Genomic DNA, 18942 nt, shown 5'->3' on the forward strand with positions numbered 1-18942 from the left:
AAACGCACGTTCCTTCTGTACGCGGAGCCGATCATTTGCAATTGGGCTGTGCCGACAGACCAGGACGAGCTCTGTCGGCTCAAAAGCAGCGCAGGACCTGCAACAACAACAGAAAGATTAGCATCCAGCGGGGGCCTCTTAGTGAGCCCAAGATCTCATCAAGAATCGGCTCCAGCAACAGGGCTGGGCGCATTGTTCCATTCTCCGACCACTCTCGGTGTAAACAAGTCCCTCCTGGTCTCTGCTTGAAATGCACTTTCCTGCGTTTGCTTTGGTGTAACTGGCTTCCCCTGCATGGGCGAATGTGAAGAAGATCCTTAGTAAGTCATTGAAGAAAACCGAGAAGAGGTCAGAGTGGCCTCTGTCGTTCATCAACGATCCAGTCAGGCAGTACTCCTCTGTAAAGCGCCGTTCGTTCACATCGATTGGCTTTTTTTTGCCTTCATTCGCGCAAGTAGTCAAAGCAGACGCCCCTATTCTGCCGTGACCCGGATTTGAACCGGGGTTGTTGCGGCCACAACGCAAAGTACTGACCACTATACGATCACGGCGAGTTACCGATACCCACGTGGCAGGGCGGAAAAGGCTGTGCTCTCTTCGTGTGATCTAATTCGGAAAAGTCCTGACGTTGCATTTCAACTGAGCCCCAGTATACATCGACCCTTCGACACTCTGAGTGACAACTCTCTTGCACGTTTTCTCATATTTATGTAGTTTGCTTGCATGATGCCCGGAACAGCAGGGGTGTGTGCTCCCATATGGTCTAGCGGTTAGGATTTCTGGTTTTCACCCGGGCGGCCTGGGATCGACTCCCGGTATGGGAACCTGTCAGTTTTGCCTCCTGCTTTCCAAAAGATCAGCACCGTGTACGAAGGAGCCGCATTAAAACCACTCGAACGTGCAAATCGCGCGAGAAGAGGGGGCGCTTGTTTCCAACCGAAGACTTCTCGCGTGTGAGACGAGCTGATCATCCCTGCAGGAGGTGGGAGGGTTACTCTGGTAGACAGGGCTGACCTTCGGCAATAGGATTTATACTCTCCAAAATGATATTTGCACTTTCTGGAGAGGCGATTTTCTCCACTTCAGTAGCCCGATTTCGTCGATTGCGTGGAGAGGGCTGTAGAATGTGGCGCCGCCTTTCCTGCTCCGTCCATGACAGGCGTGCTGGTCTCTGGAGAGAGAGCACGGTCCATCAGCGCACTCCAATAAAGGCACTGGAAGCAGCTGAATCGCATTGGCGAAGCTCAGCGCTGGGCCGCTGGGCAGGGATTGCCACCGTTTCCGTAGTGTAGTGGTTATCACGTTCGCCTCACACGCGAAAGGTCCCCGGTTCGAAACCGGGCGGAAACAGACCGGCTTCCTTTGTCGGCACGCACAAAAGGGGATTGGGGATTCGCCTAGCGCAGTGATCGAACAGACCCACTCACCTCTTAGTGTGGCGGGATCTGCACAGTGCATGTCGCAGCGCATCCTGCTTTCACTTCAATGCGCGTCCTGATGTACCCCAGTCTCCCGCGTGACAGGTGCGGATAATCACCACTATACTAACGAGGAAGACATCGCTCTCTCCGACCCCCGGCATCGTGTCCCGACCCACCGTGCTGGAAGCCGACGCCTGCTGTGATTCCTTTACGGAGCAGAAATGACAACCGAGGAGCCGAGAGATCATTTCAGCATTTCGCGTCTGAACAGAAAACACAAACGACCAACTCGGAATGATTTGCCTTTGATGCTTTCAAAGCGTTCTTTGTGCATCGAACAGACCCACTCACCTCTTAGTGTGGCGGGATCTGCACAGTGCATGTCGCAGCGCTTCCTGCTTTCACTTCAATGTGCTTCCTGATGTCGAGTCGTGTGCCGTGCGGAGGCTCTGAAAGCGAGAGCAATGAAAAGGTGCACGGCGCTGTGAAAGAAAACAGAGAAGTGAAAGGCAGTCCTTTCTCTAAGGAGGTAAAAGAAAAGCTTTCTACTCCCCGTCAGGGAATCGAACCCTGGTCTCCCGCGTGACAGGCGGGGATACTTGCCACTATACTAACGAGGAAGACACCGCACTCTCCGATCCTCGGCATCGTGTCCCGACCCAGCGTGCTGGAAGGCGACGCGTGCTGTGATTCCTTTACGGAACAGAAATGACAACCGAGGAGCCGAGAGATCATGTCAGCATTTCGCGTCTGAACGGAAAACACAAACGACCAACTCGGAATGACTTGCTTTTGACGCTTTTCAAAGCGTTCTTTGTGCACGACGACTGCGCCGCCTAGCAGATACAGATGGGTTGTACAACTCTGAACTAGCAAATGGAAGAGGGCTAAGCCCCCTCTCTTTTAGCCCAGGTTCGATCTGTCTCCCAGAATCACCAGGGCGCACGCACACACACACACCCGTGCCGTTGAAGTGCTCTGCTTCATTTCTAAGGGCAACTCAACATTCACTCCTACCCCGAGAACAGAAAAGACAGCGTCCGCAGCAACAACAGCTCAGGTCTCTGCACAGGAGCTAAGCTGCCCCCATCTCCTCTGCTCTGCGGCTCCTGCGGAGTGGAGTCCTGCCTGGAGCCGTGTTTGCAGGCGGCGGCTCCCCGCGCTCTGTCTGTGCGTCCAAGAGCTCCTGGGAGGAAGAGAGAGCCCTCCCACTCGGGGGCTTTTCCACGGTCTGTGTGAGGAGGGGCGGGTGTGTCCAGTAGCTTATCGAGCGGAAGCCTGGGGCGGCGGAGAGCTGTGATCGTGCAGACCTTGAGGTGTCACCTCTTTGTCTGCTTTCCCGCCCCCCCTCCTCCCAAGCTCTGCTCCAGAGTAGCCCGGCAACCCCTCACACCTGCACGTGTCACAACCTAAGGTGTGGTCATGAGACACCCATGGGGTGCTGCTCTGTTCTTGCTAATTGTTTCCTGCCCCTCGCAGGCAGGAGTCCATGCGAGGAAGATGCGCTGGACAGAGCTCAGAGGGCACAGCTGGGTGGCTTTCCTTCTGAGTGACGTTCCTGCAACACTCTCCCGCTCCTCTTGGTGCGCTCATGCCGCAACACAGGAAGGCTGGAGCAGGTGGCTGTGGGCTCTGCGCACTGCCGAAATAGGTCAGTTGGGAGAGCGTTAGACTGAAGATCTAAAAGTCCCTGGTTTGATCCCGGGTTTCGGCATTTTGTTTCATCGCGCCCTTTGTTCCTCTCTCCAGCGCCCCCTGCCTAAAGTGACGCTTCCCTTTCTCAGCCCGAAACGCAAGCGAGACACCAGCAGCGGTCCTTGCAGGTTTCCGTAGTGTAGCGGCTATCTCGTTCGCCTCACACGCGAAAGGTCCCCGGTTCGAGACCGGGTGGAAACAGCCTCTTTTTGCACGCTCCTGTACTTCACAGAGGTCTTGAGCGACCGGTCATTTGTTCCCAATGTATTTCCGGTGCCTTCATGCACTCTTGTACCAAACGCACGTTCCTTCTGTACGCGGAGCCGATCATTTGCAATTGGGCTGTGCCGACAGACCAGGACGAGCTCTGTCGGCTCAAAAGCAGCGCAGGACCTGCAACAACAACAGAAAGATTAGCATCCAGCGGGGGCCTCTTAGTGAGCCCAAGATCTCATCAAGAATCGGCTCCAGCAACAGGGCTGGGCGCATTGTTCCATTCTCCGACCACTCTCGGTGTAAACAAGTCCCTCCTGGTCTCTGCTTGAAATGCACTTTCCTGCGTTTGCTTTGGTGTAACTGGCTTCCCCTGCATGGGCGAATGTGAAGAAGATCCTTAGTAAGTCATTGAAGAAAACCGAGAAGAGGTCAGAGTGGCCTCTGTCGTTCATCAACGATCCAGTCAGGCAGTACTCCTCTGTAAAGCGCCGTTCGTTCACATCGATTGGCTTTTTTTTGCCTTCATTCGCGCAAGTAGTCAAAGCAGACGCCCCTATTCTGCCGTGACCCGGATTCGAACCGGGGTTGTTGCGGCCACAACGCAAAGTACTGACCACTATACGATCACGGCGAGTTACCGATACCCACGTGGCAGGGCGGAAAAGGCTGTGCTCTCTTCGTGTGATCTAATTCGGAAAAGTCCTGACGTTGCATTTCAACTGAGCCCCAGTATACATCGACCCTTCGACACTCTGAGTGACAACTCTCTTGCGCGTTTTCTCATATTTATGTAGTTTGCTTGCATGATGCCCGGAACAGCAGGGGTGTGTGCTCCCATATGGTCTAGCGGTTAGGATTTCTGGTTTTCACCCGGGCGGCCTGGGATCGACTCCCGGTATGGGAACCTGTCAGTTTTGCCTCCTGCTTTCCAAAAGATCAGCACCGTGTACGAAGGAGCCGCATTAAAACCACTCGAACGTGCAAATCGCGCGAGAAGAGGGGGCGCTTGTTTCCAACCGAAGACTTCTCGCGTGTGAGACGAGCTGATCATCCCTGCAGGAGGTGGGAGGGTTACTCTGGTAGACAGGGCTGACCTTCGGCAATAGGATTTATACTCTCCAAGATGATATTTGCACTTTCTGGAGAGGCGATTTTCTCCACTTCAGTAGCCCGATTTCGTCGATTGCGTGGAGAGGGCTGTAGAATGTGGCGCCGCCTTTCCTGCTCCGTCCATGACAGGCGTGCTGGTCTCTGGAGAGAGAGCACGGTCCATCAGCGCACTCCAATAAAGGCACTGGAAGCAGCTGAATCGCATTGGCGAAGCTCAGCGCTGGGCCGCTGGGCAGGGATTGCCACCGTTTCCGTAGTGTAGTGGTTATCACGTTCGCCTCACACGCGAAAGGTCCCCGGTTCGAAACCGGGCGGAAACAGACCGGCTTCCTTTGTCGGCACGCACAAAAGGGGATTGGGGATTCGCCTAGCGCAGTGATCGAACAGACCCACTCACCTCTTAGTGTGGCGGGATCTGCACAGTGCATGTCGCAGCGCATCCTGCTTTCACTTCAATGCGCGTCCTGATGTACCCCAGTCTCCCGCGTGACAGGTGCGGATAATCACCACTATACTAACGAGGAAGACATCGCTCTCTCCGACCCCCGGCATCGTGTCCCGACCCACCGTGCTGGAAGCCGACGCCTGCTGTGATTCCTTTACGGAGCAGAAATGACAACCGAGGAGCCGAGAGATCATTTCAGCATTTCGCGTCTGAACAGAAAACACAAACGACCAACTCGGAATGATTTGCCTTTGATGCTTTCAAAGCGTTCTTTGTGCATCGAACAGACCCACTCACCTCTTAGTGTGGCGGGATCTGCACAGTGCATGTCGCAGCGCTTCCTGCTTTCACTTCAATGTGCTTCCTGATGTCGAGTCGTGTGCCGTGCGGAGGCTCTGAAAGCGAGAGCAATGAAAAGGTGCACGGCGCTGTGAAAGAAAACAGAGAAGTGAAAGGCAGTCCTTTCTCTAAGGAGGTAAAAGAAAAGCTTTCTACTCCCCGTCAGGGAATCGAACCCTGGTCTCCCGCGTGACAGGCGGGGATACTTGCCACTATACTAACGAGGAAGACACCGCACTCTCCGATCCTCGGCATCGTGTCCCGACCCAGCGTGCTGGAAGGCGACGCGTGCTGTGATTCCTTTACGGAACAGAAATGACAACCGAGGAGCCGAGAGATCATGTCAGCATTTCGCGTCTGAACGGAAAACACAAACGACCAACTCGGAATGACTTGCTTTTGACGCTTTTCAAAGCGTTCTTTGTGCACGACGACTGCGCCGCCTAGCAGATACAGATGGGTTGTACAACTCTGAACTAGCAAATGGAAGAGGGCTAAGCCCCCTCTCTTTTAGCCCAGGTTCGATCTGTCTCCCAGAATCACCAGGGCGCACGCACACACACACACCCGTGCCGTTGAAGTGCTCTGCTTCATTTCTAAGGGCAACTCAACATTCACTCCTACCCCGAGAACAGAAAAGACAGCGTCCGCAGCAACAACAGCTCAGGTCTCTGCACAGGAGCTAAGCTGCCCCCATCTCCTCTGCTCTGCGGCTCCTGCGGAGTGGAGTCCTGCCTGGAGCCGTGTTTGCAGGCGGCGGCTCCCCGCGCTCTGTCTGTGCGTCCAAGAGCTCCTGGGAGGAAGAGAGAGCCCTCCCACTCGGGGGCTTTTCCACGGTCTGTGTGAGGAGGGGCGGGTGTGTCCAGTAGCTTATCGAGCGGAAGCCTGGGGCGGCGGAGAGCTGTGATCGTGCAGACCTTGAGGTGTCACCTCTTTGTCTGCTTTCCCGCCCCCCCTCCTCCCAAGCTCTGCTCCAGAGTAGCCCGGCAACCCCTCACACCTGCACGTGTCACAACCTAAGGTGTGGTCATGAGACACCCATGGGGTGCTGCTCTGTTCTTGCTAATTGTTTCCTGCCCCTCGCAGGCAGGAGTCCATGCGAGGAAGATGCGCTGGACAGAGCTCAGAGGGCACAGCTGGGTGGCTTTCCTTCTGAGTGACGTTCCTGCAACACTCTCCCGCTCCTCTTGGTGCGCTCATGCCGCAACACAGGAAGGCTGGAGCAGGTGGCTGTGGGCTCTGCGCACTGCCGAAATAGGTCAGTTGGGAGAGCGTTAGACTGAAGATCTAAAAGTCCCTGGTTTGATCCCGGGTTTCGGCATTTTGTTTCATCGCGCCCTTTGTTCCTCTCTCCAGCGCCCCCTGCCTAAAGTGACGCTTCCCTTTCTCAGCCCGAAACGCAAGCGAGACACCAGCAGCGGTCCTTGCAGGTTTCCGTAGTGTAGCGGCTATCTCGTTCGCCTCACACGCGAAAGGTCCCCGGTTCGAGACCGGGTGGAAACAGCCTCTTTTTGCACGCTCCTGTACTTCACAGAGGTCTTGAGCGACCGGTCATTTGTTCCCAATGTATTTCCGGTGCCTTCATGCACTCTTGTACCAAACGCACGTTCCTTCTGTACGCGGAGCCGATCATTTGCAATTGGGCTGTGCCGACAGACCAGGACGAGCTCTGTCGGCTCAAAAGCAGCGCAGGACCTGCAACAACAACAGAAAGATTAGCATCCAGCGGGGGCCTCTTAGTGAGCCCAAGATCTCATCAAGAATCGGCTCCAGCAACAGGGCTGGGCGCATTGTTCCATTCTCCGACCACTCTCGGTGTAAACAAGTCCCTCCTGGTCTCTGCTTGAAATGCACTTTCCTGCGTTTGCTTTGGTGTAACTGGCTTCCCCTGCATGGGCGAATGTGAAGAAGATCCTTAGTAAGTCATTGAAGAAAACCGAGAAGAGGTCAGAGTGGCCTCTGTCGTTCATCAACGATCCAGTCAGGCAGTACTCCTCTGTAAAGCGCCGTTCGTTCACATCGATTGGCTTTTTTTTGCCTTCATTCGCGCAAGTAGTCAAAGCAGACGCCCCTATTCTGCCGTGACCCGGATTCGAACCGGGGTTGTTGCGGCCACAACGCAAAGTACTGACCACTATACGATCACGGCGAGTTACCGATACCCACGTGGCAGGGCGGAAAAGGCTGTGCTCTCTTCGTGTGATCTAATTCGGAAAAGTCCTGACGTTGCATTTCAACTGAGCCCCAGTATACATCGACCCTTCGACACTCTGAGTGACAACTCTCTTGCGCGTTTTCTCATATTTATGTAGTTTGCTTGCATGATGCCCGGAACAGCAGGGGTGTGTGCTCCCATATGGTCTAGCGGTTAGGATTTCTGGTTTTCACCCGGGCGGCCTGGGATCGACTCCCGGTATGGGAACCTGTCAGTTTTGCCTCCTGCTTTCCAAAAGATCAGCACCGTGTACGAAGGAGCCGCATTAAAACCACTCGAACGTGCAAATCGCGCGAGAAGAGGGGGCGCTTGTTTCCAACCGAAGACTTCTCGCGTGTGAGACGAGCTGATCATCCCTGCAGGAGGTGGGAGGGTTACTCTGGTAGACAGGGCTGACCTTCGGCAATAGGATTTATACTCTCCAAGATGATATTTGCACTTTCTGGAGAGGCGATTTTCTCCACTTCAGTAGCCCGATTTCGTCGATTGCGTGGAGAGGGCTGTAGAATGTGGCGCCGCCTTTCCTGCTCCGTCCATGACAGGCGTGCTGGTCTCTGGAGAGAGAGCACGGTCCATCAGCGCACTCCAATAAAGGCACTGGAAGCAGCTGAATCGCATTGGCGAAGCTCAGCGCTGGGCCGCTGGGCAGGGATTGCCACCGTTTCCGTAGTGTAGTGGTTATCACGTTCGCCTCACACGCGAAAGGTCCCCGGTTCGAAACCGGGCGGAAACAGACCGGCTTCCTTTGTCGGCACGCACAAAAGGGGATTGGGGATTCGCCTAGCGCAGTGATCGAACAGACCCACTCACCTCTTAGTGTGGCGGGATCTGCACAGTGCATGTCGCAGCGCATCCTGCTTTCACTTCAATGCGCGTCCTGATGTACCCCAGTCTCCCGCGTGACAGGTGCGGATAATCACCACTATACTAACGAGGAAGACATCGCTCTCTCCGACCCCCGGCATCGTGTCCCGACCCACCGTGCTGGAAGCCGACGCCTGCTGTGATTCCTTTACGGAGCAGAAATGACAACCGAGGAGCCGAGAGATCATTTCAGCATTTCGCGTCTGAACAGAAAACACAAACGACCAACTCGGAATGATTTGCCTTTGATGCTTTCAAAGCGTTCTTTGTGCATCGAACAGACCCACTCACCTCTTAGTGTGGCGGGATCTGCACAGTGCATGTCGCAGCGCTTCCTGCTTTCACTTCAATGTGCTTCCTGATGTCGAGTCGTGTGCCGTGCGGAGGCTCTGAAAGCGAGAGCAATGAAAAGGTGCACGGCGCTGTGAAAGAAAACAGAGAAGTGAAAGGCAGTCCTTTCTCTAAGGAGGTAAAAGAAAAGCTTTCTACTCCCCGTCAGGGAATCGAACCCTGGTCTCCCGCGTGACAGGCGGGGATACTTGCCACTATACTAACGAGGAAGACACCGCACTCTCCGATCCTCGGCATCGTGTCCCGACCCAGCGTGCTGGAAGGCGACGCGTGCTGTGATTCCTTTACGGAACAGAAATGACAACCGAGGAGCCGAGAGATCATGTCAGCATTTCGCGTCTGAACGGAAAACACAAACGACCAACTCGGAATGACTTGCTTTTGACGCTTTTCAAAGCGTTCTTTGTGCACGACGACTGCGCCGCCTAGCAGATACAGATGGGTTGTACAACTCTGAACTAGCAAATGGAAGAGGGCTAAGCCCCCTCTCTTTTAGCCCAGGTTCGATCTGTCTCCCAGAATCACCAGGGCGCACGCACACACACACACCCGTGCCGTTGAAGTGCTCTGCTTCATTTCTAAGGGCAACTCAACATTCACTCCTACCCCGAGAACAGAAAAGACAGCGTCCGCAGCAACAACAGCTCAGGTCTCTGCACAGGAGCTAAGCTGCCCCCATCTCCTCTGCTCTGCGGCTCCTGCGGAGTGGAGTCCTGCCTGGAGCCGTGTTTGCAGGCGGCGGCTCCCCGCGCTCTGTCTGTGCGTCCAAGAGCTCCTGGGAGGAAGAGAGAGCCCTCCCACTCGGGGGCTTTTCCACGGTCTGTGTGAGGAGGGGCGGGTGTGTCCAGTAGCTTATCGAGCGGAAGCCTGGGGCGGCGGAGAGCTGTGATCGTGCAGACCTTGAGGTGTCACCTCTTTGTCTGCTTTCCCGCCCCCCCTCCTCCCAAGCTCTGCTCCAGAGTAGCCCGGCAACCCCTCACACCTGCACGTGTCACAACCTAAGGTGTGGTCATGAGACACCCATGGGGTGCTGCTCTGTTCTTGCTAATTGTTTCCTGCCCCTCGCAGGCAGGAGTCCATGCGAGGAAGATGCGCTGGACAGAGCTCAGAGGGCACAGCTGGGTGGCTTTCCTTCTGAGTGACGTTCCTGCAACACTCTCCCGCTCCTCTTGGTGCGCTCATGCCGCAACACAGGAAGGCTGGAGCAGGTGGCTGTGGGCTCTGCGCACTGCCGAAATAGGTCAGTTGGGAGAGCGTTAGACTGAAGATCTAAAAGTCCCTGGTTTGATCCCGGGTTTCGGCATTTTGTTTCATCGCGCCCTTTGTTCCTCTCTCCAGCGCCCCCTGCCTAAAGTGACGCTTCCCTTTCTCAGCCCGAAACGCAAGCGAGACACCAGCAGCGGTCCTTGCAGGTTTCCGTAGTGTAGCGGCTATCTCGTTCGCCTCACACGCGAAAGGTCCCCGGTTCGAGACCGGGTGGAAACAGCCTCTTTTTGCACGCTCCTGTACTTCACAGAGGTCTTGAGCGACCGGTCATTTGTTCCCAATGTATTTCCGGTGCCTTCATGCACTCTTGTACCAAACGCACGTTCCTTCTGTACGCGGAGCCGATCATTTGCAATTGGGCTGTGCCGACAGACCAGGACGAGCTCTGTCGGCTCAAAAGCAGCGCAGGACCTGCAACAACAACAGAAAGATTAGCATCCAGCGGGGGCCTCTTAGTGAGCCCAAGATCTCATCAAGAATCGGCTCCAGCAACAGGGCTGGGCGCATTGTTCCATTCTCCGACCACTCTCGGTGTAAACAAGTCCCTCCTGGTCTCTGCTTGAAATGCACTTTCCTGCGTTTGCTTTGGTGTAACTGGCTTCCCCTGCATGGGCGAATGTGAAGAAGATCCTTAGTAAGTCATTGAAGAAAACCGAGAAGAGGTCAGAGTGGCCTCTGTCGTTCATCAACGATCCAGTCAGGCAGTACTCCTCTGTAAAGCGCCGTTCGTTCACATCGATTGGCTTTTTTTTGCCTTCATTCGCGCAAGTAGTCAAAGCAGACGCCCCTATTCTGCCGTGACCCGGATTCGAACCGGGGTTGTTGCGGCCACAACGCAAAGTACTGACCACTATACGATCACGGCGAGTTACCGATACCCACGTGGCAGGGCGGAAAAGGCTGTGCTCTCTTCGTGTGATCTAATTCGGAAAAGTCCTGACGTTGCATTTCAACTGAGCCCCAGTATACATCGACCCTTCGACACTCTGAGTGACAACTCTCTTGCGCGTTTTCTCATATTTATGTAGTTTGCTTGCATGATGCCCGGAACAGCAGGGGTGTGTGCTCCCATATGGTCTAGCGGTTAGGATTTCCGGTTTTCACCCGGGCGGCCTGGGATCGACTCCCGGTATGGGAACCTGTCAGTTTTGCCTCCTGCTTTCCAAAAGATCAGCACCGTGTACGAAGGAGCCGCATTAAAACCACTCGAACGTGCAAATCGCGCGAGAAGAGGGGGCGCTTGTTTCCAACCGAAGACTTCTCGCGTGTGAGACGAGCTGATCATCCCTGCAGGAGGTGGGAGGGTTACTCTGGTAGACAGGGCTGACCTTCGGCAATAGGATTTATACTCTCCAAGATGATATTTGCACTTTCTGGAGAGGCGATTTTCTCCACTTCAGTAGCCCGATTTCGTCGATTGCGTGGAGAGGGCTGTAGAATGTGGCGCCGCCTTTCCTGCTCCGTCCATGACAGGCGTGCTGGTCTCTGGAGAGAGAGCACGGTCCATCAGCGCACTCCAATAAAGGCACTGGAAGCAGCTGAATCGCATTGGCGAAGCTCAGCGCTGGGCCGCTGGGCAGGGATTGCCACCGTTTCCGTAGTGTAGTGGTTATCACGTTCGCCTCACACGCGAAAGGTCCCCGGTTCGAAACCGGGCGGAAACAGACCGGCTTCCTTTGTCGGCACGCACAAAAGGGGATTGGGGATTCGCCTAGCGCAGTGATCGAACAGACCCACTCACCTCTTAGTGTGGCGGGATCTGCACAGTGCATGTCGCAGCGCATCCTGCTTTCACTTCAATGCGCGTCCTGATGTACCCCAGTCTCCCGCGTGACAGGTGCGGATAATCACCACTATACTAACGAGGAAGACATCGCTCTCTCCGACCCCCGGCATCGTGTCCCGACCCACCGTGCTGGAAGCCGACGCCTGCTGTGATTCCTTTACGGAGCAGAAATGACAACCGAGGAGCCGAGAGATCATTTCAGCATTTCGCGTCTGAACAGAAAACACAAACGACCAACTCGGAATGATTTGCCTTTGATGCTTTCAAAGCGTTCTTTGTGCATCGAACAGACCCACTCACCTCTTAGTGTGGCGGGATCTGCACAGTGCATGTCGCAGCGCTTCCTGCTTTCACTTCAATGTGCTTCCTGATGTCGAGTCGTGTGCCGTGCGGAGGCTCTGAAAGCGAGAGCAATGAAAAGGTGCACGGCGCTGTGAAAGAAAACAGAGAAGTGAAAGGCAGTCCTTTCTCTAAGGAGGTAAAAGAAAAGCTTTCTACTCCCCGTCAGGGAATCGAACCCTGGTCTCCCGCGTGACAGGCGGGGATACTTGCCACTATACTAACGAGGAAGACACCGCACTCTCCGATCCTCGGCATCGTGTCCCGACCCAGCGTGCTGGAAGGCGACGCGTGCTGTGATTCCTTTACGGAACAGAAATGACAACCGAGGAGCCGAGAGATCATGTCAGCATTTCGCGTCTGAACGGAAAACACAAACGACCAACTCGGAATGACTTGCTTTTGACGCTTTTCAAAGCGTTCTTTGTGCACGACGACTGCGCCGCCTAGCAGATACAGATGGGTTGTACAACTCTGAACTAGCAAATGGAAGAGGGCTAAGCCCCCTCTCTTTTAGCCCAGGTTCGATCTGTCTCCCAGAATCACCAGGGCGCACGCACACACACCCGTGCCGTTGAAGTGCTCTGCTTCATTTCTAAGGGCAACTCAACATTCACTCCTACCCCGAGAACAGAAAAGACAGTGTCCGCAGCAACAACAGCTCAGGTCTCTGCACAGGAGCTAAGCTGCCCCCATCTCCTCTGCTCTGCGGCTCCTGCGGAGTGGAGTCCTGCCTGGAGCCGTGTTTGCAGGCGGCGGCTCCCCGCGCTCTGTCTGTGCGTCCAAGAGCTCCTGGGAGGAAGAGAGAGCCCTCCCACTCGGGGGCTTTTCCACGGTCTGTGTGAGGAGGGGCGGGTGTGTCCAGTAGCTTATCGAGCGGAAGCCTGGGGCGGCGGAGAGCTGTGATCGTGCAGACCTTGAGGTGTCACCTCTTTGTCTGCTTTCCCGCCCCCCCTCCGCCCAAGCTCTGCTCCAGAGTACCCCGGCAACCCCTCACACCTGCACGTGTCACAACCTAAGGTGTGGTCATGAGACACCCATGGGGTGCTGCTCTGTTCTTGCTAATTGTTTCCTGCCCGTCGCAGGCAGGAGTCCATGCGAGGAAGATGCTCTGGACAGAGCTCAGAGGGCACAGATGGGTGGCTTTCCTTCTGAGTGACGTTCCTGCAACACTCTCCCGCTCCTCTTGGTGCGCTCATGCCGCAACACAGGAAGGCTGGAGCAGGTGGCTGTGGGCTCTGCGCACTGCCGAAATAGGTCAGTTGGGAGAGCGTTAGACTGAAGATCTAAAAGTCCCTGGTTTGATCCCGGGTTTCGGCATTTTGTTTCATCGCGCCCTTTGTTCCTCTCTCCAGCGCCCCCTGCCTAAAGTGACGCTTCCCTTTCTCAGCCCGAAACGCAAGCGAGACACCAGCAGCGGTCCCTGCAGGTTTCCGTAGTGTAGCGGCTATCACGTTCGCCTCACACGCGAAAGGTCCCCGGTTCGAGACCGGGCGGAAACAGCCTCTTTTTGCACGCTCCTGTACTTCACAGAGGTCTTGAGCGACCGGTCATTTGTTCCCAATGTATTTCCGGTGCCTTCATGCACTCTTGTACCAAACGCACGTTCCTTCTGTACGCGGAGCCGATCATTTGCAATTGGGCTGTGCCGACAGACCAGGACGAGCTCTGTCGGCTCAAAAGCAGCGCAGGACCTGCAACAACAACAGAAAGATTAGCATCCAGCGGGGGCCTCTTAGTGAGCCCAAGATCTCATCAAGAATCGGCTCCAGCAACAGGGCTGGGCGCATTGTTCCATTCTCCGACCACTCTCGGTGTAAACAAGTCCCTCCTGGTCTCTGCTTGAAATGCACTTTCCTGCGTTTGCTTTGGTGTAACTGGCTTCCCCTGCATGGGCGAATGTGAAGAAGATCCTTAGTAAGTCGTTGAAGAAAACCGAGAAGAGGTCGGAGTGGCCTCTGTCGTTCATCAACGATCCAGTCAGGCAGTACTCCTCTGTAAAGCGCCGTTCGTTCACATCCATTGGCTTTTTTTTGCCTTCATTCGCGCAAGTAGTAAAAGCAGACGCCCCTATTCTGCCGTGACCCGGATTCGAACCGGGGTTGTTGCGGCCACAACGCAAAGTACTGACCACTATACGATCACGGCGAGTTACCGATACACACATGGTAGGGCGGAAAAGGCTGTGCTCTCTTCGTGTGACCTAATTCGGAAAAGTCCTGACGTTGCGTTTCAACTGAGCCCCAGTATACATCGACCCTTCGACACTCTGAGTGACAACTCTCTTGCGTGTTTTCTCATATTTATGTAGTTTGCTTGCATGATGCCCGGAACAGCGGGGTTGTGTGCTCCCATATGGTCTAGCGGTTAGGATTCCTGGTTTTCACCCAGGCGGCCCGGGTTTGACTCCCGGCATGGGAACGTGTCAGTTTTGCCTCCTGCTTTCCAAAAGATCAGCACCGTGTACGAAGGAGCCGCATTAAAACCACTCGAACGTGCAAAACGCGCGAGAAGAGGGGGCGCTTGTTTCCAACCGAAGACTTCTCGCGTGTGAGACGAGCTGATCATCGCTGCAGGAGGTGGGAGGGTTACTCTGGTAGACAGGGCTGACCTTCGGCAATAGGATTTATACTCTCCAAGATGATATTTGCACTTTCTGGAGAGGCGATTTTCTCCACTTCAGTAGCCCGATTTCGTCGATTGCGTGGAGAGGGCTGTAGAATGTGGCGCCGCTTTTCCTGCTCCGTCCATGACAGGCGTGCTGGTCTCTGGAGAGAGAGCACGGTCCATCAGCGCACTCCAATAAAGGCACTGGAAGCAGCTGAATCGCATTGGCGAAGCTCAGCACTGGGCCGCTGGGAAGGGTTTGCTACCGTTTCCGTAGTGTAGTGGTTATCACGTTTGCCTCACACGCGAAAAGTCCCTGGTTCGAAACTGGGCGGAAACAGACCGGCTTCTTTTGTCGCCACGCACAAAAGGGGATTGGGGATTCGCCTAGCGCTGTGATCGCACAGACCCACTCACCTCTAAGTGTGGCGGGATCTGCACAGTGCATGTCGCAGCGCATCCTGCTTTCACTCCAATGCGCGTCCTGATGTACCCCAGTCTCCCGCGTGACAGGTGGGGATAATCACCACTATACTAACGAGGAAGACATCGCTCTCTCCGACCCCCGGCATCGTGTCCCGACCCACCGTGCTGGAAGCCGACGCGTGCTGTGATTTCTTTACGGAGCAGAAATGACAACCGAGGAGCCGAGAGATCATTTCAGCATTTCGCGTCTGAACAGAAAACACAAACGACCAACTCGGAATGACTTGCCTTTGACGCTTATCAAAGCGTTCTTTGTGCATCGAACAGACCCACTCACCTCTTAGTGTGGCTGGATCTGCACAGTGCATGTCGCAGCGCTTCCTGCTTTCACTTCAATGTGCTTTCTGATGTCGAGTCGTGTGCCGTGCGGAGGCTCTGAAAGCGAGAGCAATGAAAAGGTGCACGACGCTGTGAAAGAAAACAGAGAAGTGAAAGGCAGTCCTTTCTCTAAGGAGGTAAAAGAAAAGCTTTCTACTCCCCGTCGGGGAATCGAACCCCGGTCTCCCGCGTGACAGGCGGGGATACTTGCCACTATACTAACGAGGAAGACATCACACCCTTCGATCCCCGGCATCGTGTCCCGACCCAGCGTGCTGGAAGGCGACGCGTGCTGTGATTTCTTTACGGAGCAGAAATGACAACCGAGGAGCCGAGAGATCATTTCAGCATTTCGCGTCTGAACGGAAAACACAAACGACCAACTCGGAATGACTTGCTTTTGACGCTTTTCAAAGCGTTCTTTGTGCACGACGACTGCGCCGCCTAGCAGATACAAATGGGTTGTACAACTCTGAACTAGCAAATGGAAGAGGGCTAAGCCCCCTCTCTTTTAGCCCAGGTTCAATCTGTCTCCCAGAATCACCAGGGCGCACGCACACACACACACCCGTGCCGTTGAAGTGCTCTGCTTCATTTCTAAGGGCAACTCAACATTCACTCCTACCCCGAGAACAGAAAAGACAGCGTCCGCAGCAACAACAGCTCAGGTCTCTGCACAGGAACTAAGCTGCCCCCATCTCCTCTGCTCTGCGGCTCCTGCGGAGTGGAGTCCTGCCTGGAGCCATGTTTGCAGGCGGCGGCTCCCCGCGCTCTGTCTGTGCGTCGTGTCCAAGAGCTCCTGGGAGGAAGAGAGAGCCCTCCCACTCGGGGGCTTTTCCACGGTCTGTGTGAGGAGGGGCGGGTGTGTCCAGTAGCTTATCGAGCGGAAGCCTGGGGCGGCGGAGAGCTGTGATCGTGCAGACCTTGAGGTGTCACCTCTTTGTCTGCTTTCCCGCCCCCCCTCCGCCCAAGCTCTGCTCCAGAGTAGCCCGGCAACCCCTCACACCTGCACGTGTCACAACCTAAGGTGTGGTCATGAGACACCCATGGGGTGCTGTTCTGTTCTTGCTAATTGTTTCCTGCCCGTCGCAGGCAGGAGTCCATGCGAGGAAGATGCTCTGGACAGAGCTCAGAGGGCGCAGCTGGGTGGCTTTCCTTCTGAGTGACGTTCCTGCAACACTCTCCAGCTCCTCTTGGTGCGCTCATGCCGCAATACAGGAAGGCTGGAGCAGGTGGCTGTGGGCTCTGTGCACTGCCGAAATAGCTCAGTTGGGAGAGCGTTAGACTGAAGATCTAAAGGTCCCTGGTTCGATCCCGGGTTTCGGCATTTTGTTTCATCGCGCCCTTTGTTCCTCTCTCCAGCGCCCCCTGCCTAAAGTGACGCTTCCCTTTCTCAGCCCGAAACGCAAGCGAGACACCAGCAGCGGTTCCTGCAGGTTTCCGTAGTGTAGCGGCTATCACGTTCGCCTAACACGCGAAAGGTCCCCGGTTCGAGACCGGGCGGAAACAGCCTCTTGTTGCACGCTCCTGTACTTCACAGAGGTCTTGAGCGACCGGTCATTTGTTCCCAATGTATTTCCGGTGCCTTCATGCACTCTTGTACCAAACGCACGTTCCTTCTGTACGCAGAGCCGATCATTTGCAATTGGGCTGTGCCGACAGACCAGGACGAGCTCTGTCGGCTCAAAAGCAGCGCAGGACCTGCAAGAACAACAGAAAGATTAGCATCCAGTGAGCCCAAGATCTCATCAAGAATCGGCTCCAGCAACAGGGCTGGGCGCATTGTTCCATTCTCCGACCACTCTCGGTGTAAACAAGTCCCTCCTGGTCTCTGCTTGAAATGCACTTTCCTGCGTTTGCTTTGGTGTAACTGGCTTCCCCTGCATGGGCGAATGTGAAGAAGATCCTTAGTAAGTCGTTGAAGAAAACCGAGAAGAGGTCGGAGTGGCCTCTGTCGTTCATCAACGATCCAGTCAGGCAGTACTCCTCTGTAAAGCGCCGTTCGTTCACATCCATTGGCTTTTTTTTGCCTTCATTCGCGCAAGTAGTAAAAGCAGACGCCCCTATTCTGCCGTGACCCGGATTCGAACCGGGGTTGTTGCGGCCACAACGCAAAGTACTGACCACTATACGATCACGGCGAGTTACCAATACACACATGGTAGGGCGGAAAAGGCTGTGCTCTCTTCGTGTGACCTAATTCGGAAAAGTCCTGACGTTGCATTTCAACTGAGCCCCAGTATACATCGACCCTTCGACACTCTGAGTGACAACTCTCTTGCGTGTTTTCTCATATTTATGTAGTTTGCTTGCATGATGCCCGGAACAGCGGGGTTGTGTGCTCCCATATGGTCTAGCGGTTAGGATTCCTGGTTTTCACCCAGGCGGCCCGGGTTTGACTCCCGGTATGGGAACGTGTCAGTTTTGCCTCCTGCTTTCCAAAAGATCAGCACCGTGTACGAAGGAGCCGCATTAAAACCACTCGAACGTGCAAAACGCGCGAGAAGAGGGGGCGCTTGTTTCCAACCGAAGACTTCTCGCGTGTGAGACGAGCTGATCATCGCTGCAGGAGGTGGGAGGGTTACTCTGGTAGACAGGGCTGACCTTCGGCAATAGGATTTATACTCTCCAAGATGATATTTGCACTTTCTGGAGAGGCGATTTTCTCCACTTCAGTAGCCCGATTTCGTCGATTGCGTGGAGAGGGCTGTAGAATGTGGCGCCGCTTTTCCTGCTCCGTCCATGACAGGCGTGCTGGTCTCTGGAGAGAGAGCACGGTCCATCAGTGCACTCCAATAAAGGCACTGGAAGCAGCTGAATCGCATTGGCGAAGCTCAGCACTGGGCCGCTGGGAAGGGTTTGCTACCGTTTCCGTAGTGTAGTGGTTATCACGTTTGCCTCACACGCGAAAAGTCCCTGGTTCGAAACTGGGCGGAAACAGACCGGCTTCTTTTGTCGCCACGCACAAAAGGGGATTGGGGATTCGCCTAGCGCTGTGATCGCACAGACCCACTCACCTCTAAGTGTGGCGGGATCTGCACAGTGCATGTCGCAGCGCATCCTGCTTTCACTCCAATGCGCGTCCTGATGTACCCCAGTCTCCCGCGTGACAGGTGGGGATAATCACCACTATACTAACGAGGAAGACATCGCTCTCTCCGACCCCCGGCATCGTGTCCCGACCCACCGTGCTGGAAGCCGACGCGTGCTGTGATTTCTTTACGGAGCAGAAATGACAACCGAGGAGCCGAGAGATCATTTCAGCATTTCGCGTCTGAACAGAAAACACAAACGACCAACTCGGAATGACTTGCCTTTGACGCTTATCAAAGCGTTCTTTGTGCATCGAACAGACCCACTCACCTCTTAGTGTGGCTGGATCTGCACAGTGCATGTCGCAGCGCTTCCTGCTTTCACTTCAATGTGCTTTCTGATGTCGAGTCGTGTGCCGTGCGGAGGCTCTGAAAGCGACAGCAATGAAAAG

At 54.9% G+C, this 18942-nt stretch overlaps 6 non-coding genes across 6 annotated transcripts; 5 read left to right on the top strand and 1 right to left on the bottom strand.

Moving 5' to 3' along the window:
* Window positions 1–1277: 1277 nt before the first annotated feature.
* Window positions 1278–1350, top strand: trnav-cac (transfer RNA valine (anticodon CAC)). Its single transcript has one exon. It is a non-coding gene; the product is annotated as a tRNA-Val (tRNA).
* A 3339-nt stretch (window positions 1351–4689) lies between these two features.
* On the top strand, window positions 4690–4762 carry trnav-cac (transfer RNA valine (anticodon CAC)). Its single transcript has one exon. It is a non-coding gene; the product is annotated as a tRNA-Val (tRNA).
* Window positions 4763–8101: 3339 nt separating this feature from the next.
* trnav-cac (transfer RNA valine (anticodon CAC)) lies at window positions 8102–8174 on the top strand. Its single transcript has one exon. It is a non-coding gene; the product is annotated as a tRNA-Val (tRNA).
* Window positions 8175–11513: 3339 nt separating this feature from the next.
* trnav-cac (transfer RNA valine (anticodon CAC)) lies at window positions 11514–11586 on the top strand. The gene has a single exon. It is a non-coding gene; the product is annotated as a tRNA-Val (tRNA).
* Window positions 11587–15614: 4028 nt separating this feature from the next.
* On the bottom strand, window positions 15615–15686 carry trnad-guc (transfer RNA aspartic acid (anticodon GUC)). Its single transcript has one exon. It is a non-coding gene; the product is annotated as a tRNA-Asp (tRNA).
* A 1026-nt stretch (window positions 15687–16712) lies between these two features.
* trnaf-gaa (transfer RNA phenylalanine (anticodon GAA)) lies at window positions 16713–16785 on the top strand. The gene has a single exon. It is a non-coding gene; the product is annotated as a tRNA-Phe (tRNA).
* The last annotated feature ends 2157 nt before the right edge of the window (window positions 16786–18942 follow it).

The sequence above is a fragment of the Atractosteus spatula genome (assembly GCF_055471065.1).
Source record: "Atractosteus spatula isolate fAtrSpa1 chromosome 10 unlocalized genomic scaffold, fAtrSpa1.hap1 SUPER_10_unloc_11, whole genome shotgun sequence".
Taxonomy (NCBI): domain Eukaryota; kingdom Metazoa; phylum Chordata; class Actinopteri; order Semionotiformes; family Lepisosteidae; genus Atractosteus; species Atractosteus spatula.